The sequence below is a fragment of the Lissotriton helveticus genome, chromosome 2_1 (genome assembly GCF_964261635.1).
Source record: "Lissotriton helveticus chromosome 2_1, aLisHel1.1, whole genome shotgun sequence".
Lineage (NCBI taxonomy): Eukaryota > Metazoa > Chordata > Amphibia > Caudata > Salamandridae > Lissotriton > Lissotriton helveticus.
In genome coordinates, this window is record NC_136059.1 from 1,170,841,666 (window position 1) to 1,170,864,771 (window position 23,106).

At 48.3% G+C, this 23,106-nt stretch overlaps 1 protein-coding gene across 14 annotated transcripts in view; it reads right to left on the reverse strand.

Annotated features, from left to right (window-relative positions):
* ANKRD17 (ankyrin repeat domain 17) overlaps positions 1-23,106 on the reverse strand; it is a 1,381,421-nt gene that overhangs the window by 597,599 nt on the left and 760,716 nt on the right. The gene's annotated exons all lie outside the window — the stretch shown is intronic.

Here is a 23,106-nt window from a genome sequence, read left to right on the forward strand (position 1 = left end):
AGTATCCAATCAGACAAGGACGCACAGGAAAGGAATTACAGGTTACAAGAAAAAAATGATACTAGCCATGGAGAATGACAGGACTGTCCATTAGAGTAAGATAAATATCCACCCTAGTACAACATTCAGCACTTAGATTTTTCCACCAAGGACCCCCCCCCCCAAAACACCACGCAGGAGGGAAAATGGCAGAACCAAGTGAAGCATCACTGCTCGCTGATTTGTCACCCTCCTTCCAGACTGAGACTAAGTCATGGACAGATCAGTGTAAGACGCTTGGCTGAAAGTGGTGGAGCAATGAAGAATGTTTGCATGTAGTGCTGGGGTAACCTCTCCATGAGGAAGTGGCCTCCCTCACAAGCATCTGCCAAACCAAGATGCACAAAGGATCCCCAATGGACAGAAGCAACAATGGCATCTAAATTCAGAAGGGTCTCATTGTCCCTCAGTCATCAAGAAGGAAATCCTGCTCCATACTCCATAATTCCTGAACAAACTACTTCAGACTCCTAAGCTGTGATCCCGGACCATTGGCTCAAGGCCACCAGGATGCTGGATTTTGTGGAATTGTTAGAGTCCTCCTCCTAACCCTTATGGGTCAAAGATACAAAGAACAGAAACTATGCTCAGTTTTCCTTTCTCCCAAACACTAATTCAAAGACTATTGGTGAACCTCCTCCCCCATGCCGCCCTAAGCTGTGATCCCGGACCATTGGCTCAAGGCCACCAGGATGCTGGATTTTGTGGAATTGTTAGAGTCCTCCTCCTAACCCTTAGGGTTCAAAGATGCAAACAGAAGCTATGCTCAGTTTTCCTTTCTCCCAATCACTAATTCAAAGACTATTGGTGAACCTCCTCCCCCATGCCGCCCATCACCTTACCCAAGGGTCTAAATGAGCTACAAAAAGGACTGCAGTAGGTGCTCTAGTGACGAATGAGATTTGCCCTTTTTTTTTTTATAAGCATTTCTTTTTAAATATAGAACTGTTTACCTTATTTATTTCTGTAGGAATTTTTATATAGTGCTAACTAGACAAATTGGGTGACACAGGCACTGTTTTACAAGAGCAAAACAACACAAAGTTATAGAAGATGTGGGGTAGATACACAGTATCAGCACACATCAACAGATCAATATATACACACATTTTATTTTGCACAGTGACAGTTATCACTGTGTAGTTATCCTGGAGTCGGAGTTTAAATAAAAAAAGTGGTTTTTGTTGGCTAATACATTTGGCCCCCGTTTGACAATCTGCAAGAAACATTCCCCCCAAAAAACCTTATTGGAAAATTTCACGCTAAGCCATCAAGTGGAGACCAAGAAAACTGACTGTGAGAGTTGTGAAAATAACTGTTCTCCTCTGTTTATTCCCATAAGTAAATGTGTCCTCCAATACAATAAAAATGCTTAATGGAATTAAAAAAGAAATGTCAGTAAGTTCGAATTTTATTCAGAAAGCATGTTTTGTGATTGGGTGTAAATATGTTTGGCTGTTTGAGAAGAACAAGTCACTTACCTTCGGAATTGCTCTTTCTGGTGCATAGTTTATCAAACTATACATTCCTAGCCATTTAAATACTCCCCAGGCATCATACTGGATCCAGGAAATCTTCAGCTGTAACCCTGTGTGCCAGTAGGTGGCATAGACAACTTCAGGCCCACATCTTTCAGTGTCAGATGAGACTTGCACAGGCGTATCTTTGTGCCACCCCTGCTTGCAGACATCAGTTGTTTTTGAGCCTGCAGTCGATGAGCCCAAAATCAGATCAGAAGTGACCAGAGCGTAGATTCCTAAATTGGGATCTTTTCATGTCTAGAGTGCAATTCACAGAAGGAAGAAGTGGGAGGGTTGGTGATTTATCTTTAGTTAATAGTTTGTACCAGAAAGAGGGTTACCAAAGGAAAGTAAATTGTTCTTCTGATAAAGAATTCTAAACGCAGACTCCCTACCTTTCGAATGAATACCAGAGCAATAACTCCAGAAGGTGCGCCTGTGGATTGGCTCAAACCAAAAAGTCCACAAGTACCAGGAGGAAAAAGTGTCCTTCCTCACAGACCTGCTGTCTAGACAATAGAGCCTCGTGAACGTTTGGAGTGACGCCCAAGTAGCAGCTTGACGAACGTCCAGAACAGGGACCCTGCAATGCTAGCAGCCTTTGCTCTGGTAGAACAAGCTTGCAAACCTTAAGGGAGCGGCATTAGGGCGAGTGTGAACCAAATTTTAATGAAGAGTAGATTGAAGAGTACATTCAAGCGCGAGATGATCTTTTACTGCATCACCTTGACTTTCTTTGCTCCAGTGAATCCGCTGAAGAGTGGATTGTTTATCTGATGTTCCTTGGAACAATCAGTGTAGAATTGAGAGACCTTTTTGGATCCAGCAAATTAAGCCTCTCCTCCTCCTTAGAGGGCTGAAGCGCAAAAAGAAAATCCGGAGGAAGGATGATTTTCTGGCCAACATGACAGAGTTACTACCTTGGAAGGGAACGAGGCTCGAGTCCCCTGGACCAGCCTGTCTGGGTATAAAGTGGGGTAGGGCGAGTTAACAGCCTGTGAACTCGCTCACCAGTTGCTCCAATGTTATGGCAACTAGAAATAGGTTTGACAGTAAGGAGCTGAACAGAACTGTGGAGTGTCTAAAAAGGAACACACATGAGGAATGTGATGACCAAGTTTAAGTCCAATTGGGCCACAACAAAAGGTGACGATTAAAATAGGCACTCTGTGAACCGTAACATGGCCAAAAGAGTAGAAAAGTACCCTTTAATAGTGCCCAAAGCAAGACCTTGCTGAGCTAGGGCCAGCAAAAACAGTACTTCAGACCGTTTTAAATGCAGTGAGTCAATCAGTTCAGCAGTGCACCCATCCACAAATGTATCTAAACGGCAGACTATATCAGATTTGGATGAGGGATGCCTGGCTCCCATGATGACATCCACAACTTCGGGAGGAAGGCCAAAAGCATTTAACAATCTCAATCGCCAAGCATGGAGTTGCAGAACCCTCCCCTTTTGCCCACTCCAGGGACACTTAAATGACTTGGGCCAGGTCGGACATGACTTTTAGAACTCTGGGTGTGAGAAAGTGCCCTCTTTCTGTGTGGGTGCCCCCACTTTTTGCTGAACTGCTGAGGACTGAGTGTGCTCTGGGCTCCTGCTAATCAGGTAACCAGGGGCTATGTTCTTTCCCGAAAACTGCATTGAAACGCAAACCCAATTGGCATCTCTGGCTACAGGTCAGCTATTGATAAATGGTACTGCAAGTACCCAGGGCACTGTGAGCAGAGAAGGCCTCTAAGGGCAGCAGCCCGTATTGTGACACCCTGAGAGGTCCTGTACCTGTACACTCACACACACTCTTAACAGGCTGCGTGTCTTGTTGCAGAACAAAGTGAAGAGTCGACATGGCACACATCCCTGTGTGCCATGCCTACAACCCACTGCCCAGGCATAGATCAGTCACCCCTCTAGCTGGGTGCCCTATACCAGTGGTGAGGGTAAAGGTGCAGGAGCCCTGTACCCCTAACAATGTCTAAGTCCGTTTTTAGACATCTCAAGTGCAGTGCTGCCATCAAGAGTATATGGTGCTGGGAGTCTGTCATTACTAACGCCACAGCACCATAACCGCTACACTCAAAACTGAGAAGTTCGGCATCAAACTTCTCAGCACATCAAGCACACACTGATGCCAGTGTGGGATTTAATGAAAAATGCACACAGAGGATATCTTAGAGATGCCCCATGAAAAACGACCTACCACTAGTGTCCAGGCTGATTCGCGGCTTTCAGCTGCCACCTCCTGACATTTTTCTGGACCCCTGGGTCGAGAGCCTGCTGCTCTCGGGGGCCTGAAACAATGCACATCCTGGGACGAGTTGCCAATCCTCCTCCCCCAGGATGGGCGGGGTCCACGAAGGGGAAGCTTCAAAGGCTTGCCTCCTTTGTGAGCTTCCCCAGGCCACTTGCTGCTTTCAGCAACTGGTCCCCACTGGTTCTGACATCCACTTTGGGCGGGAGAACCAGCAGGAAAAACGAGTGAGGAAGAGAGGTGTGCCCCACCTCTGCCAACTCCAACCCCTCAGGTGGGGGAGGCGAGGTGAAGCAAAACTCTCAAATCTATAAAACCCTTTAAAACTGTAACTAAATAACAAAACACTTTTACTTACCTGTTTACAGGAAATGTCCCAGTGCAGTATCCAGGTATACTGCACTGTGTAAGTAAAGTCATCTGTAAAGTATTCTACTTGATAATCTACTAAAAAGCCAATAAAAAGTATATGTACAGTATATTAAAAGCATTGCATTACTAGTAGCTCTACTGTAATCAAATCAAAGTGCATATACAATTGCAATTCAAACTGTTTACAAACTGCAATACTAACGTAAAGTACTTATTGCTTACCAGTACCAGGCTTGCTTGGTTGTAGAAAATAAAATAACTAAAAGAATATTTTTATACAAAACTAATTGGTCTGAAGTTCAGTCTACGAGTGTGTGATATAATTTGCTGATTGAGTGTGCACAACAAATGCTTAACTCTACCCTCTGATACAGGCTTACTGCTAGACCACACTACTACAAATAGAGAGTAAAGTGCTATCTACTATTACCTCTGCCTACCTTTGGGATTCCACTGGACTCTGTGCACACTATACCTCACTTTGGTATAGTATATACAAAGCCAGCTTCCTACACTAGGTAGGAGAGATACTGGCGGAAAGTGGTTCAGGAGTCCCAAGTTCCACGCTGTGCAGAATGCGTCTCCGAGCAAGAGACACTTTGGATACTCCAATGTGCTAAAGATCTTACATTGCACGTTCTTGTTGTGGCAAAAAGATTAAGCAGGGTTTCTCCCGACTAGTGGAAGTCACTGCGTCACTTTCGTTATAGCTGGATTTCCGTGGAAGATGTTGGGAAGGGTAATTTAGAGATGGGTGGAAAATAATCAAATCATTTGGTTCTGTAAGGGAATACTTCTTTTTGTATGGTCACTCCCAGGTTTTTATACTGATGCTGTTGGTTTTTCGACTCAGAGTGCACTGGGAACTGCTAACCGAGCCTAAGGGCCTGTGCTCTTACCCTTAACCTTAGACATGTATGTCAAATTGGCTTATACCAAATTAGTTAAGCTAACTTGACTAAGTCCATAGTAAATGGTACCCAGGGCATGGAGGTTAGAGTGTCACCCACAGGAACCGGGAAGGCATGGCTTGGCAGTTCGGGCTGGACTGTTCCCATGAGGCACAGGGTCAGACTGATTTGCATATAGCCATGTCTGAACTGGGATGGCAGAGTGGGCTAAAGAACGGTGATGGATTAAACCCAGATCTTTTGACTGGGTGAGAGTGTTTGATTGGTTCAGATGTGCCGTCCATCACCACCCCCTTTTGTACCACCCCCAGGAACAGCAGCAATAGTTGTGCCACCCTGGGTGCAACACGAGTAAAGCGAGATGCCATTTGCAGGCTAGATGGGCACTTAACCTGCTAGATCGACTTTGCCATTTAAAGTAATGGCAAAGCCAGGCTTCCCACTGGTATAGGTGTAAGTCACCACTACGGCAGAACTATTTTATTTTATACAACTTGTTGAGCGCACGATTACCCGGGGGTGTCTTGGGGCTAGACAGAAGATCGAAAAAAGAACTAGGGTTGTAGGTGAATTAGCTTAAACTATTGGTTAAATACCCAGGCTTTTAACTGTTTCCTGAAGAGAGTTAATGTGGGAGTGCTCTTAATTTGATTGGGAAGGGCATTCCATAGTTTGGACGTGGCAATTGAGAAGGATCTGTCTCCCCATGTAGCTTTTCTTGTTTTAGCTATCTCCAGGAGATAGTATTGAATACTAAAGCAGGGTGCAACATATATCATGGGCAGTACTGCTGTTTTTATTGTGGAAAGACTTGGACAACAGATTATTAAGTACAGGATTACGGTAGGAAGCTGGCTCTGTATATACTATTACCAACAATAAAGGCCTTCCCTATAATACTATGGGATGTATATCCCTAGGTGAATTATTTCTCTTTTACTATTAACAAACCGAGGGTCAAAATCACCCTTCAAGCCTGATGCGCTGTTAGTGGTCGCATAACTCTACTACCATATCTCTAAAACCGTGTGTGTGTGTGTGTGTGTGTAAGCCTCCCAGTAGGTACTAACTGCTTCCTCCACTCTCCTACTGTGAAAAAAGGGAAGGGGAGGTTGACAGAGCCTCACGGGAGCAACACCCAGGGGGGGATTTTTCAGGCTGGTACTCGCCTGAATACCCACTTATCATCATCAGCGTCTGTCAACCCAAACAGAAAGGGGATAAACGGTGTGCAAAGAAATAAAAAAAACCTTATGTGTAACAAAGTATTGAATTACCCTCTAAATTAAAAAGAGCTGTGCTAAACTGGCAATTGTATCTTTATTCTTTGCTGTTTGCTCGCTCTAATAAAAACCAAAAACCGACATGTTTCATCACCCTCAATACTTTACCGGTGATTTCTTCAGGGTTTTGTTCGGGTCAGCGTATGATTTGCACCTCTGGATTCTCCATTTATTGTACCAGGTGGCCTCTCTTTACCAGCCCACCAGCCCCCGTAGAAGAATCTGTGTATAGGGGGTACCCCTACAGCGTTAGCGGGTCCCATATACCACCAGCTGGTCGGTCTCGGGAGTTTGCCAAGGTCTGGCTTCCGCTCGGAAGCCAGACCTCGGCAAACTCCCGAGATCGACCAGCTGGTGGTATATGGGACCCGCTAACGCTGTAGGGGTACCCCCCATACACAGATTCTTCTACGGGGGCCGGTAGGCTGGTAAGGAGAGGCCACCTGGTACAATAAATGGAGAATCCAGAGGTGCAAATCATACGCTGACCCGAACAAAACCCTGAAGAAATCACCGGTAAAGTATTGAGGGTGATGAAACATGTCGGTTTTTGGTTTTTATTAGAGCGAGCAAACAGCAAAGAATAAAGATACAATTGCCAGTTTAGCACAGCTCTTTTTAATTTAGAGGGTCATTCAATACTTTGTTACACATAAGTTTTTTTTTATTTCTTTGTACACAGTTTATCCCCTTTCTGTTTGGGTTGACAGACGCAGATGATGATAAGTGGGGATTCAGGCGAGTACCAGCCTGAAAAATCCCCCCCTGGGTGTTGCTCCCGTGAGGCTCTGTCAACCTCCCCTTCCCTTTTTTCACAGTAGGAGAGTGGAGGAAGCAGTTAGTACCTACTAGGAGGCTTACACACACACACGCGGTTTTAGAGATATGGTAGTAGAGTTATGCGACCACTAACAGCGCATCAGGCTTGAAGGGTGATTTTGACCCTCGGTTTGTTAATAGTAAAAGAGAAATAATTCACCTAGGGATATACATCCCATAGTATTATAGGGAAGGCCTTTATTGTTGGTAATGTTGTGAGTGGGGGGCGGCCTGTCTCTTTCGCAGTTTCCCTCTAAGGCTCCTGTGTTGATTGAGTCTGTATATACTATACCAAAATGAGGTATGATGTGCACAGATTCCAGTAAATCCCCAAAGGTAGGCAGGTGTACAATGTGATAGCACCTTACTCTCCATTTAAGTTAGTGTGAGCGAGCAGAACGGCTTTATCAGAGTGTAGTGTTAAGCATATCTTGTATACGCTCAATAAGCAAAAGATGTCGCACACTCAAAGACTGAACTCAAACCAATTTGATTTGTCGAAAAATATTAGTTCTATTTATTTTCTAGAACCAAGCAAGCGTGGTACAGGTAAGTGTAAATGGTGCTTTTCAAGGCAGGCTGAACAATACAAGCAAGCTGAATGAAAATTACTTCGTTACAGGTTTGTAAATGCTTCTCAATACACTGGAAATGACTTTAGATTACTTTATGGATTACTTTTTCTACTCTGTGTTATATACCTTGATATCACACTGGGACATTTCCTAGAGAAAAGGTAAGTAAAGTAGTTTTTTGTTATTTGCAATTTTTGCAATGTTTCATACAAAACCAACTCCAAACAATTTTAGGAGAAAGCAGTCAATGCAATCCTATGGACAGAAATGAAGTTATTGGTTAAGAGGTAAGTACTTTCTTTTGAGAGTTGGTATTCTAGGGTTAGAACCAGGGTTCCCCCAGGGTCACAGAAGCCCTCTCAAAACACCCTCAGCAGCACTAGAGCGACCGGGTGAACAGTGCTGAGGCCCAATGTTATCCAAATACACTGGGATGCCTCTGGTTGGTGGCTGCTCACAAGCAGGCCACAGGGTTGTGGGAGAAAAGCTCCTGGTGTTAGGTTCAGGGCAAAGGGGATCCGAGTTAGCACATAAGGTGCACCCGCAGCAGCGGCAGGGTGCTGTTTTGGCATTGGGTGCCCTGTTTTCAATGGGAGTTGACGATTTTGGCTGCAGGCTCGGTGAGGAAGACTTCTGGGATGACCAACAGCTGAGGAGGGCTCGGGACGTAGATGCACCTCAGGTTCTCTTCTCCAGGGCGACTGGATGCAGGGGAGTCTTGAGGTTGGATTTCACCTTACAAGGCCACTCGCGGTTTGGGGGGGCATCTCGGAGGAGAGGCTGCAGGCGGCGTCGGGGGGGGGGGGGTCAACCCACAGTGGACTCAGACTCTGGAGCACTGGAATCGGTGGGCCACTCTAACTTGGGTGGTAGGCGACAGGTGCAGTGGTGGTTCCAGGCATCCGGTTTCCTTGTCCTCAGCAGGCTCAGAGTCTGTCGTGGGAGTTTTCTTTCGAACAGATCCGGTCTTTGTTGAAGGCAGTCAGTCCTCCAAGGGGTCTTGGAGGTCGCTGGCTGCAGGACAGGTTGACTTTTGGCGCAGGATTCTCTAGAAACTACAGGCAGGCCGGTACGGCTGGGGCCAAGTCAGTTCTTCTCTGCAGTCTCCTCTGCTGGGCGTCTTCTTTCGTCCTTCTTCTTTGGCTGCAGGAACCAGATTTCCTGGTTGTGAGAAAGTGACTCTATATATACTGGACCAAAGTAATGTACAGTGTGTATAGAGACCACAAACCCCAAAGGTATAACAGAGGTTAAAGTCAGGGCTGACCTTACTCTCAAAAGTGGTAGCTTGGTCGAGCAGTAAGGCAGTACCAGAGGACAGTGTAAAGCATTTGTTGTACACAGTCAGCAAAAGGTTCCACACACTCAAGGATTTAACTCCAGGCCAATTGTTTTTATATCAAAAGATATAGTTGTTTTATTTTTAGAACCAATAGGTATCAAAATATACTTTTCTCAATTATGAGAGATCTCAGGTAAGTACTTTGCAGAATGGCAATAACTTTGTAAACACAATAGGTACAGGGGTTGTAGTAGGCAACACAATGCTAAAAAAGTTAACATTGAGCTCAATGGATTTTTCTACAAAAATGCAGTTAATTACTTTGTAGATTACCTTTGTAATTCCAGGACTGGATCCTAGATTCAGTCCTGGGGTGTAAGCTGAAAACAGTTTAGTAAAAACGTTTTGGTTATTGTAATGCTTTTTAAGGAATATAAAGGTATTTTAAAAGTTCATACTTAAAAACTTTTCAGTGAAAATCTAGCAATGTTATCCAATGGGAGAAATTTCAGGTTACAGGTAAAGTACATTCTTGTTACTTTTGTAATCCAGTACTGGGCTCCTAGGTTCAGCACTGGAATCTCTACTTAAGACAGGTAAGTAATTACGTTTCAGTAGCTGGTATGATTTTTAAGGAATATTTCAAGTTTTCAAAAGTAGACAGAAGACATTTCACAAAAAAGCAGACGATGGATTGCTATGGAGAAAATTCAGGTTACTAGCAAACCCGGCTAGGATTACTTTTGCAGTTCAGTACTGGGCTACAAGGCACAGTACTGGCTTCTCTCCCGATTACAGGCGAGTAATTCGGAATTCGGTATTCGGCTGATTTTATAGGAATATGTTAGAGTTATATGTTAGAGTTTCAAAACTTCACACTTAGAAGATTTTCCGAGTCAAACCAGTCAATGTTATCCTGTGGCAGGAAAGTGAGTTATCGGTTTCCAGGTGAGTACTGGACCAGTGAAGTTAAGGTTCTGGGAAGGTACAGTTGGTACACCCTCAGCGGCACAGGGGCAGCCGTTGCAGAGGTAGTTAGGCCCAATGTTATCCAATGAGAGGCAGGGGACCTTCCGTTGGTGGCTGCTGGCTAGCAGTTCACACAGCTGTGGGAGCTGGGCTCCTGGTCACTTGCTCAGGGCAAATGGGTAAGTAGGATAGGACACAGGGTGCACAGCCAGAAGCACTCGGGGGGGGGGGGGGGCTTGGTGCAGGGTGCTTTTGAGCCGTCAGGCGCCCTATGTTATTCAATGGGAAAGGTAAAAAGGGAACAAAGGCTGCAGACTCGGGGACGGTGATTCTTCAGGTGCGACCACAACTTCGAGAGTTAAGTTGGGATCTTGGAGAAGAGAGGTAGGTACCCCCAAAAAAAGGCACAGGGTGCCGCCGGGGGCAGGGGTGTCCTTGGGCCTCGTGAAACGTCCTCGTGGTCTTGGATCACTCGGGCACGGGCTGGGCGGGTGCAGAGTGGGTTGGTCTGGTGCTTCCTGGCTGGCACCAGAGGTATGGTTGTTGAAGCAGAGCCTCTGCTTATGGGAATCCCAGTCTTCAAGAGGGTCAAGGCAGGCAGGTCTTCCGGGGGTCCCAAGGTTGCTGTCGAAGGAGTCGCCGGGCTTAAGCAGGAGCAGGTTACAGGATCGACAGGCTGGTAGGGCTGGGGCCAAGTCAGTGGGTGTCGTCCTGTTAGCAGCTCGACGGCGGGTCACCTTCTTTCTTCTTGTCTTATCGGGATCTGAGGAAGGAAGGTTCAGGAAGCCCTGAAATAATAAATGTAGGGGCGTTACAGGTAGGGGGAGGGACCAATAGGTCCCTTTCCTGGGGTGGGAACACCCCCTAGTCTGCTCCTCTCCGGGGGGAGGGGGCAGGAGCCTAGCTGTGATTGGGTAGGGCTCCCCATCCTCAAGATGGCCGGAGCCCGGTGTCGTGCTTCACCTCGCCTCTCCCACCTGAGGGGTGGGGTTGGCACAGGCTGACACATCCCCCTTCCTGACGTAGGGTTTCCTGCCAGTCTTCCCACCAGAGTGGGGGTCAGAACCGGTGGGGGGCAGTTGCTGGGTACAGCAAATGGTCTGGAGAAGTTCACAGAGGCGGCAGGCCTTTGAAGCTTCCCTCTGCCCATCCTGGGGGAGGAAACCTAACACCTCGCCCAGGATGTGCAATGTTGCAGGCCCAGGAGATCGGGGGACTCTCCACCCAGGGGTACAGCAACATGTCTGCTGGGTGGCAGCCTCTCAGTCCAGACGTGGATTGTAGGTTAGGTTTCAGGGGACATCTCCAAGATGCCCTCTGGTGCATTTTACATTAAATCTCCACTGGCATCAGTGCAGGTTTAATGTGCTGAGAAGTTTGATACCAAACTTCTCAGTCTTCAGTGAGGCCATCATGGTGCTGTGGAGTTCGTAATGTTGACCTCCCAGCACCATATTCTCTTAATGGCAACACTGCACTTACAGTGCCCAGGAATGGCCCTGGGTACTGTAGGGGCACAGAGCTCATGTACCTTTGCCCACACCACTGGCATAGGGCACCCAGCTAGAGGGGTGACTGATGTATGCCAGGGCAGTGGGGTTTGTAGGCATGGCACACAGGGATGTGTGCCATGTCGACTACGTTTAGTTATGTACATAGACACTCGGGCTGCAAAGGCAGTGTGTGGGTGTCAGGGTAGAGGGTCCCTAAGGGTGGTACAATAAGTGATGCAGCCCTTAGGGGTCTTCTCTGGTCACCATGCCCTGAGTACCTAGGGCACCATTTACTAGGGGCTGACAGGTGGCCAGAGATGCCAATTAGGTTTTAGTTTCAACACAGTTTTAGGGAAGGAACAGAGGCCCTGGGTACCTGGTTGGCAGGAGCACAGGGCACACTCAGTCAAAGCACATCAGCAGTTCAGCAAAAAGTGGGGGCATACCAATGCAAGAAAGATGGCACTTTCTCACACTGGTGCAGGGCTGCCCTCTAAATACTGTATTTAGGGAGCGTTTTAGGGGTCTCGGGGTCAGTAGCCAATGAGCTACTTGTGAGAAGTTGGCCTGATATGCAGTGCTCACTATTCTAGTGATCACTATGTATCAGTCCAAACAACCCCTATTGATGATTGGTTGCAAGTCAACCTGATAGACCAGCTATCCTAGTAGCATGGACAAGAGCAGTCTAAGGCTAGACTCTAGAGGGCGTGTTAAGCCAGCTGTTTTACCATCACATTTACCCCTTGAACACCAAGTGAAAGGACACCACACAAGTTGTTATGAAAATAAAAGGATATTTATTTATAACAAGTCTACCCTGATCTCTTTATGAGTCAGGGAGCTAAGCACATAACAAAACTTTTAAGAAAATACTTTAAGTCGCACAATTTACAAAAATGCCCGAGGGGCAAGAGAAACCATATACACAAAAAGTGGAATGCGAATTACTAGCAGGTGAGTAACTATTCTCATAGGCTTTGGGATCGCTAGGACTGGACTACTGAACCTTTAGATTACGAGAAGGAGGCCTAGGGACGTCGTGTGCAGAGTGGGAACTGTCACGCGTAAGGCGGGAAAAAGTCTATGGAGGCTAGTAAAAGCAAAGTTAGTGTTCTCGGGCGAACCCGACTAGGTAGGTCAAAAACGAAAGTGGATCTAGACACTTAGAGAGTTGTTCTACGCTGGAGCACCGTGGTACTCGGTTTACCTAGCCCAGGGGCTCGGCTGCATAGGGTTCAAGTGTGGTCGGAAAACCTCGTTGACGAACCAGGAGCCTGAAGTAAAAGTTGCTGGCAGGCGACCATTGAAGATGTTCCGGGCTGATCCAAGGACTGGATCAGTTGAATAAGAGTACCTGTAAGCAGAGGGGACCAAGTTCTGAATCACTAGCCAGTGATTAGGTGGGCACCAGGATGGCACTGGACGAGGTCACTCAGCCAGGTGAAGAGGTGACACTGGATTCTGCTGCTGCACGGACCAGGGCGCTGATGTCGACCAGGCTGGAGATCTGTGAGCTGTCCCACGTCGGATGTCTGCTGCTGGCGATGCTGGATCCATTGGAGGAGGCAACAAGCCTTGGCTAAGGCAAGCCCACGTGGAGACACAAAATGGCGTCTGGAGTGGACCAGGAGGGTCCGAGGAAGTTCCCCTTCAAGAGGAGACAAGGGCCAGCCTAGAGGAGCTAGACCAGCGGTGAAACAAACGTAGGACGTCGTCTGGAGGGTCACTAGCCGACGGGCAAGTGACCGGACAACGTGGCAAGCAGCGCAGGAGCAAAAGGGCCCCACGCAGATCTGAAGGATGCTGGGGGGCTGGACTTCGGTGCTCGTGCCGCTTGGGGTTGGGGCTTACCCCAGTGCCCCCACTCGAGGGTCCCTCGGTGGTCGTGCTAGGTCAGTGTCGTGCTGGTTCTGATGGTCGCCGGGTCCTCTGGTCTCGTCGCACCCACGCTTCTCAGCTGTGCTGTAGAGGTAGGTTGAGGTCAGAGAGGGCAGGGAGTCCGGGTCTCGTCGAGCTGGGCAGTCTTGATCCGTAGGAGAGGCTGGCAGCAAACCACAAGATACTTAGTTGGTGCCTGCTGCTGCAGGGTGACTACTCCTTAGTCACAAGGGAGAAATCTTGAGAAGAGTCTTAAGTTCTTTTCGTGGAAAGTAGTTTCAGGATTCAAAGATGAACTGATTTGGAAGGGGGCCTGCTCCTACCTTTATCCTGCAAAAGGGGGCTGGCACGCGACTAAGTCCTGCCCTATGGGTGGGACTAGGAAGGGGGGTGGTTACACCCCTCTCCCATGCCGGGCTTTCCCCAGCTCAGGGGCTGGTGTGCCCCTGGGACTGGTTCAAGCAGGCATATGCACAGTGAGCACCAGGGTGCCACTTGCAGTCACCTTCCTCTAAAGCCCTGCCTACCTAGGATACACAAAATCCTGTCTGGGACGGTGCTGGCACCGCCCCTGACAGGAAACCCTTTGTCCTTGCCTCCCGCGCTGGGAGGACTCCCAGCAGCAGGAGGGCAGACTTGTGTCTCGGTGGCAGCATCCATCTTGTGGAGCTGAGGCTATGTCTGACTTTAACCGGGGTTACAGGTTACCAACATGTCGTGTCCCTCTAGAAGGGTGGAATGCTAACCCCGTCGCCAGAATTGGCGAGGGGTTAGTATTCCAATTCGTATGACACCTTACTCGACATGTTTTGATAATGCTATACCAAAGTTAGCATTTGACCGCGAGGTACATAATGCACTTAAGAGTATATGGTATAGCGTTATCATGGAACAGCTATTAGGACTTGGTTCCGCAAGCTGCAAACGGGCTCAGCTCATGCCAGAGCACCATTTCACATTATTTCAAGCACTCTGCCTTCAGGGTTGTTAAGGCCTGCCATAGGAGTGACTGATAGGAATATATGTGTCCATTTTAGGGTTAGATATAGGAATACTATATCTAAAGCAAAGGGTGTGTACACCACCTTGCCCCAGCTGTCAAGCAGCCAGTTGTGTCTGGTTTAGTTAGTCAACCCAGGGGTGCATAATACATGCTGCAGCCCCTGGGAGACTTCTGGGTACACCTCTGCCCTGGTTACAGGGACACAAGAGAGGGCCCAGTGCCAATTCAGGACCTGGGTACAATTTGGAATAGAGAGAACAGCGAGGCTGTGGGTCTGATTAGCAGGCCCACAGCCAGGGAAAGTCGTAAACCAGTGAAGCAAAAAGCAAAAATCTGGGGTGATCATAGGATTGCAGACCCTACTCTCCTACACTACTGACTTTAGGGTGACTACACACTTGGTGTGCTCACCCCACGCAGACGAGTAGACACAATCCCTAATCCTGCTTGGAGAGTATCTTCCATCTGCAAGATGTTGGGCACTGAAGAGTGGGCTTCATCTCGCCTCTCCCACCTGAGGGGTGGGGTTGGCAGAGGTGGGCACACCTTCTGGGCTGGCTAATTTTTACTGCCTGTCTTACCGCCGAAAAGGAGCGGAGACAGGAAGGGGGCCTACTCCCGATAGCAGGAGAGGCTGGGGGGTCACATTACAAAGGCGGCAGGGCCTTTTAAACTTCCCTGCCAAAGATGGCTCTTCCTAGCCTGGGGGAGGTGTGACCACCTCCGCCCAGGAAAGGCTTTGTTTCTGGGCTCAGGGAGCGAAGGCTCCCACCCCAGGGGTCAAGAAACATGTTGTGAGGTTGCAGGCTGGTGTTCACCAATCAGGGAACCCTCTAAGGCTGGTGCCTTCTGAGCGAATTTTTCATTAAATCCCACATTGGCATCAGTATGGTTTTAATGTGCTGAGAAGTTTGACACCAAACTTCCCAGTTTCAGTAAAGCCATTATGGTGCTGTGGAGTTCTGCACTTACAATGTCTAAGAATTGGTCTACACACTGTAGCGATACAGGGCTCACGCACCTGTACCCTCAACAGTGGTACAGTGCACCAAGCTATAGGGGTGGCTGACCTATGCCAGGGCATTGGGTTGTAGGCATGGCACACAGGGATGTGTGCCATGTCGACTCTTTACTTTGTTCTGCACCAAAACACGCTGCCTGCATTGGCAGTTTGTGTGTGTAAAGGTACAGGGCCTCTAAGGCTGGTACAGTAAGTGCTGCAGCCCTTAGAGGCCTTCTCTGGCCACAGTGCCCTTGGTACCCATGGTACCTTTTACAAGGGACTAACATGTGACCAGAGAGGTGCCAATTGGGGGTACAAGGTACAGTATTGAAAAGAACACAGGCCCTAGGAACCTGACTGGCAGAGACCCAGGGCACATCTAGTCAAAGTTGATCAGTAGTCTGTCAACAAGACAGACTACTGATCAGTAGTCTGTCAACAAGTGGGTGGGGGTGGATGGGGGGTTACTGCAACAAAAAAACAGCTTCCTACAGTTACAAGCTCACCGCCCTCAGTGGAGCTAACTTGAACAGTGCAAACAAATTGGGTCATCCAAGGTATTAAACAACTCATTAAATTAATACCAACTTGATTATCAAGCCTAAATTGATGTAACAAGTTGCAATGTGCAACTTTAGCAAAGTTGCCACTTTATTGCTTAGACTTCTGTGCCCATATTGGTTGGGCAAGGGGTTCTGTCAAAGGGACAGCATTCTGCCCTCCTGGGGAGATGTGCTAGCGACCAGTAAAGGATACAATAGAGGCCTGGAAGGAGTCGCCGCCTCCCTCCTGCAGGAAGCCACGCAGATGTTGGCCCAAAAGACGAGCTTCAAAGAAGAAGCTGCCTTTGAAGAGCAAATGGATAACACTTAGGAGGGATCACTGTCAATATCGGAGGCAAAAATATTGTGTAACAAAAGTATTTTGTAAAAATATGTTGTCAAAAATATAATTTACAAAAACATAATTTACAAAAATATTGCTTCCCGATCCTTATAATGGCAAGGACAGAAATATTGAAAACCTTTATAGTTTAACATTTTGTTAAACACACAAAAATATTGTTTAATATCTCTATTATTCAAAGTAGTAAATATTAAATATTTTAATATATACCACTATGTTAATTAAACAAATTTCACTAATATTTCAATTTAAATATATACTAATATAAACACACAGACATGTGTGTATGTTTGCATATATAGATTAAAAATGCACAAGTTACTACTTGTGTAACAATATATCTGTAAGAGACATTAGTTAGTGATAGATTCCTTACCTTAGAATATCCCCAGGCGTCTGACTGGATCCGGAAATTTTTGCGTAGCAGTACCCGCGCGTCGGTAGGCGTTGTCTGCGGCTCCGCGTCCATCGGCGTACTTAGACGCCGCCTCCGCGTGCTGACGTCAGTTCTTAGACACAGCTTTTCCGCGCGAGAAGCGCTGAGCCATGTTAAAAACCAACACTGGTGCCATTGAAACTAGGGCCCTGAAGGGGGTAATCCTAACCCTAACTAATGTCTCTTACAGATTGAATATGCTACTTACCAGTATGCATCTGTTCTTGGCATGTAGGGCTGCTGACATTCATATCTATAGCATAGATCGCCGCCTAGTGTTGGGTCCGGATGATTGCACATTGTTGTCTTGGAAGAGTCTTCGAAGTATCACGAGATAGGTGGCTCCTCCCGTGGACTACAGTGCGCATGGGCATCGACTCCATCCCCAGATTGTTTTTAGCCATTGTGGCGAAGATGGAATGTAACAGTGTGAGCGATGGCCATGCTAAGAGTAAGTGTAAACTTCTGCAGCCGCTACAGGCGCCGGGGAGGAGGGCGGGCGATATGAATGTCAGCAGCCCTACATGCCAAGAACAGATGCATACTGTTAAGTAGCATATTCAGTTCGAGGCATGTGGGCTGCTGAATTCATATCTATAGCATAGAATATATAGCAGTCCCTCCATTATTGGCGGCCGCCTGTGCCAGCTGCAGACGTTTGAAAAAGTGTTTTTTGAACAGCCTGCCCTACAGCTGCTTGGAGTGCACATCTACACAGTAGTGTTTAGTAAATGTGTGTGGGGTAGACCATGTGGCTGCTCTACAAATGTCCTCCAAAGGGATATTACCAAGGAAAGCCATGGAGGCACCCAACTTGCGGGTGGAGTGGGCTCTCGGGGGGATCGTTAAAGTGCGCTTAGCCTTTGGATAGCAAATTTGAATACACTTAACGATCCACCTGGCTATACCTGCCTTGGAAATGGGGTTGCCTTTGTGTTGGGCAGAAAAGGCAACAAAGAGTTGTTTCGTCTTCCTAAAATCTTTGGTCCTATCAATGTAGTACATCAAAGCTCGTTTAACGTCAAGAGTGTGGAGCATTCTTTCAGCCACTGTCTCTGGATTTTTAAAGAACACAGGCAGTTCAATAGTCTGATTGACATGGAACTGTGAAACCACCTTAGGAAGAAATTTTGGGTTAGTGCGCAGCACCACCCTGTTGGAGTGAACCTGTATGAATGGCTCTTGTACTGTGAGCGCCTGGAGCTCACTAACACGTCGCAGTGGTGTAATGGCTATCAGGAAAGCCACTTTCCATGTTAAGAACTGAATCTCGCATGAATGTAGAGGCTCAAAGGGTGGATCCATCAGTCTGGTGAGGACCACATTAAGGTTCCATACAGGAGCTGGCGGGGTCCTGGGAGGAATGACTCGTTTCAGTCCTTCTAGAAAGGCTTTAATGGCAGGCACTCTGAAAACAGAGAAGCTGCCTGTTTTGGAGATAAGCCGCTATGGCGGATAAGTGTATCCGAATGGAAGCATATGCTAGATTACATTTGTAAACATGTAACAAATAACAAATGATGTTGTGAGTAGATGCGCCTAGCGGGTTGATGTTGTGGTCTGCACAGTAAATGACAAACTGCTTCCATTTTGCTGCATAGCATGCTCTGGTGGTGGGCTTTCTTGCCTCCCGTATGATATCCATGCAGTCGGGAGGCAAGTTAAGGTAGCCAAATTATAAGACTTCAGGATCCAGATCGCCAGGTTGAGCTGTTGCGGATCTGGGTGCTGAATGTCGCCATGGCTCTGCGTCAAAAGTTTGGGTGTGAGGTGCAGCCTTTGATGCGGTACCACGGAGAGTTCTAGAAACGCGGTGTACCATGGTTGGCGTGCCCACGTTGGAGCAACCAGGATGAGTGTCATCGAGTGTTGCTTTACTTTTCGCGCCACCAGCGGTATTAGAGGTGCTGGGGGAAAAGCGTACGCAAATTTGCCGGACCAGTTCATCCAGATCGCATTGCCCTGCGACTGTGGGTGCGGGAACCTGGCGGCAAAGCTTCGGCATTTTGCGTTTTCCCTTGTGGCGAACAGGTCTATCTCTGGATGACCCCACTGCTGGAAGTACGGGTGGAGTACTGATGGATGTATCTCCCACTCGTGCATTTGGTGGCTGTACCTGCTGAGCAGATCCGCCATCTGATTGTCCTTGCCCGGGAGGTGTTCCGCCATGAGGAAGATGTTCCTCTGAATGGCCCACTTCCACATGCTCTGAGCCAGATGAGACAACTGTGGAGAGTGTACCTCCCTGCTTTTGAATATAGTACATGGCTGTCATGTTGTCTGTCCGGATCAACACGACTCTGTTGCACAGATGTACCTTGAATGCTTTCATTGCCATGAAGATTGCCATCAGCTCTAGGAGGTTGATGTGCATCTTATTTTGCTGCGTTGTCCATAGTCCCTGCACTGTGTAGTGGAGTACATGAGCTCCCCAACCCTGGAGAGAAGCGTCCGTTGTTAGGATGATCTGTGGAACAGGGTCCTGGAACGGTCGGCCCTTGCAAAGGTTGTGTGGATTCCACCAATGCAGAGAGTTGTATGCCCGACCGGTCACCAACACTAGGTCGTTCAACTGTCCCTGGGCCTGATTCCACTGATGTGCCAAGCACTCTTGAAGCGGACGCATATGTAGTCTCGCGTGCGGGACTATGAAGATGCAGGAGGCCATCATGCCTATCAACTGCATGAACACTCGTGCTGGAAGCGAGTGTTGCGGTCTGAATTTCTGTATCAGCGACTGAATGCTGTTGATCCTCACAGAATTTGGCTGAGCTGTGGCTGCCAGAGTATCTATTGTCGCGCCCAGATACTGCCGCACATGGGCTGGCTGAAGGTGCGACTTTGGATAATCCAGTTAGAATCCCAGATCGTGAAGAAGATGAATGGTGTGGGACATGTCGGCAGCGCACTGCTTGGCCGACTTTGCCTAGACAAGCCAGTCGTCCAGATAAGGGTAGACGTGAACGTTTTGTCTCCTGAGGTGCGCCGCCACCGTCGCCAGGCATTTTGTGAACACCCTGGGCGCTGTGGTCACTCAGAAAGGGAGGACCTTGAATTGGTAATGCTGATTCTGAATGGTGAATCTGAGGTATTTTCTGTGTGATGGATGTAGTGGAATGTGAAAATATGAGTCTTTGAGATCTAACGTTGCGAGGAAATCCCCTTGATTGAGCAACGGAAGAACCTGCTGCAGCGTGAGCATGTGAGAGTGTTCCGAGAGAATGTACTGGTTTAGGGGCCTGAGGTCCAGTATGGGTCTGAGGGACCCGTCCTTTTTCGGGATTAAGAAGTACAGGGAGTACACTCCTGTGCCTCTGTCTTCCACCGGCACGAGCTCGATTGCCCCTTTTTGCAGCATGACGATCACCTCTTGCTGCAATAAGTGCAAATGCTCTGGTGACATAGGACGGTGCCTTGGTGGAATGTTGGGTGGAGTGGACGTTAACTCCAGACAATAACCGTTCTGGATACGTTTTTTGACCCACCTGTCTGTGGTGATGGATTTCCAGACTGGCAGGAACTGCTGGAGTCTCCCCCCGACAGGTGTTGTATGGTCGGGGGGCAGTGACAAGGCGTCACTGTTTGTTGGTGGCGGAGGATCTGGAGTTGTTGTTTCCACGACCCCTGCCTTTGGCGCTGTTGCCACAATAGCCGCCTCTACTCTGCTTGTTGTAAGAGGTCTGCGCCCCACCTTTAGTGTACTGTGTTTGCTGGGACATCTGGCCTCTGGAAACAACTCTATTGCTTGAGCGACGAAAAGTACTACCCCATAACTGCTGGGACTGGAGAGCCCCCATGGACTTTGCAGTCTCGGTGTCTTTCTTTATTTTTTCCAGGGTGGTATCCACCTCCGGGCCAAATAAGTGATCAGGATTTACAGGCTGATTGAGGATGGTATCTCTGGTTTGAACCCAGAGATTCTGAGCCAGGCCTGACGCCGCAACATCACACTTGTGTTAACGGCCCTGACCGCGGTGTCCGCTGCGTCCAGTGCACATTTAATAGAAGCATTTGAGATGAGCTTCCCTTCTTGAATGAGCATCTCCGCTGCCTCTTTATACTCATCTGGCAAGTGTTGTAACAGGGTCTCAAGTGTATCATAGTGTGCCCTGTCATATCTGGCCAAAAGTGCCTGAGTGTATGAAATGCGCCAGATATTGGCCGCTTGAGCCGCCACCCTCTTCCCTGATGCTTCTAGCACTTTAGATTCCTTGTCAGGGGGAGGAACATCACCAGTAGTTTGTGAATTTGCCCTCTTCCGGGCATTAGAAACAACTAGAGAGTCCAACGGCAACTGGCCCTTGATGTAGGTAGGGTCGCCAGGAGCCGGCTTATACTTCTTTTCAATCCTGGGGTTTATAACCCTGGCATGTGTGGGTTCTTTAAAAATGTCTGAAGCATGTTTATAAACACCCTTCAGCATTGGCAGAGTCTTTGACAGTCTTTTCAGAGGTGGAAAAGGTATCAAACAGAAAGTCCACTTCAATAGGGTCAGCATGCAGCTGGACGTCGTGATTTTTAGCTGCCCTCTCAATTAGAGCATTACATTTCGCAGAATCCTCAGTAGGAGAGGTTTTGACAGTATATAGTTGAGTGTCCGGGGCAGTTTGCGGATCCCCTGGGTCCCCAGCATCTGCCCATGTGTCATGGTGATCCTCAGGATCAGTGTCGGCAGGGAAGTTGTACTCCTCATCGCCCCCTTCCCCAGCCTCCACATCTGAGTAAGTGGGTGAGGTTGGGGCAATGTCCCGAGGCCGTGGAGTAATTGGTTCAACCAGAACTGGTGAATCCGTAGAAGCCTTTTTCCTCTTTAAAGGAATTGTGTAGGACTCCATAGGCTGTGCCGGCGTAATCTTCCACTTGTAGAAGGAAAGTTTACCGGTGTCGGCGTCGATAAATTGTTCCGACTGCTCCTCCAGTAGGGGTCGTCGATGTGTAGTGCTTACAACTGCAGGGGTTTGCTTCGGCCCCGAGGGCACTTTCGTCGGCATCTCGACGACCGTCCTGGGCGCGAACGCCTTCGGCGCCACTTTCGGCGGCAGCGTGAACTGGATCGGCGCCGTCGACTTTGGCGGTTTGGCAGCGGGCTTCTGGGTGGAAGTATTCTTCGGATCGACCGCGGAAGCCTTGTTTCTGATGCGTTGCAACGAGTCCGACACCTGCTTCGTGAAGGATGCGGACGGTTTCGTCGACCCGACGGGCGTTCTTGGTCCACCAGCATGTGCTGACTCGAGTGTAACAGTACTTTTGGCCCTTTCTGGCCGACGTGCTGGATCGACAGCTTTTGGAGCTCCGATTCCCGTCTGTGTTGACGGCCTTCGGCGCCGACGGTTTCCGGTCGGCGGCCTTGACAATTGGCTTCGATGTCCCAGTCTTCGGCTCGACGCCCTTGAGCGACTTCGGCTCGACGCCCTTGAGCGACTTCACCGGATCGACCACCTTCTTCGGCTGCCCCGACATGTCTGAAGACGAAGAGGCGACCAAAGCGACAGGCGTCTTCTGTTTCGACGGCGTCTCTATCACTTTCGGTTTTGTCGAGACCGAAGCTTTCACTTTCGGTTTCGATTTGACCAATGGCGGCTCCGTAGAAGTGTCCGTAGCCTGGCCCGGAGGCGAGACCGTGGATCCAGGTGTAAAATCTTGGGTAAGGCCATGTGGCGATCCCTCGACCTGAGCCTTAGTGATTGTTCGCACGGGGCATAGCTCTTCACCTGAGCTATCTTCCGTGGCCCCATAGGCCTCATTGTCGTCTCCTACCTCGTCGACGACGTCTTCTGTGTCAAGCATTTCGACGTCTGCGTCGTAGTTGGAGTCGATCTCTGCCGCTGGAGTTGAAATCAGCTCTCGATCTTCCTGCTCGTCTGCTTCTTCCCCCTCGAAAATGTTCACCGGGTCAGGGGCAATTTGCTGGGCCTCCTAGCGCGCCGAAGTCGAATCGTCTTTTTGGAGCGAAAACGGGAACAAGCCATACAGTTGGCTTCGCCCTGATCCGGCTGTGAGAAGTTGGCCTGATATATGATGTTCACTAGTTCTAGTGGCCACCTTGTATCAGTCCAAACAACCCTTATGGTGATTGGTTGTAAGTCAACCTTTATAGACCAGCTATCCTAATGGTAGCATGGACAAAGCAGTCTTAGGCTAAACTCTTTTGGCATGTGAAGCCAGCCGTTTTACCACAATATAACCCCTTGAATACCAGATGAAAGGACACCACACAGGTTGTTATGAAAATAAACAATGTATTTATTAATAACAACACCTCTGAACGCTTTATGAGATCAGAGGGCTAAGCACATGACAATACTAGGAAAGAAATACGAGTTAGCACAATATTTACACGTGTGCCTTCGGGGCACGACAAA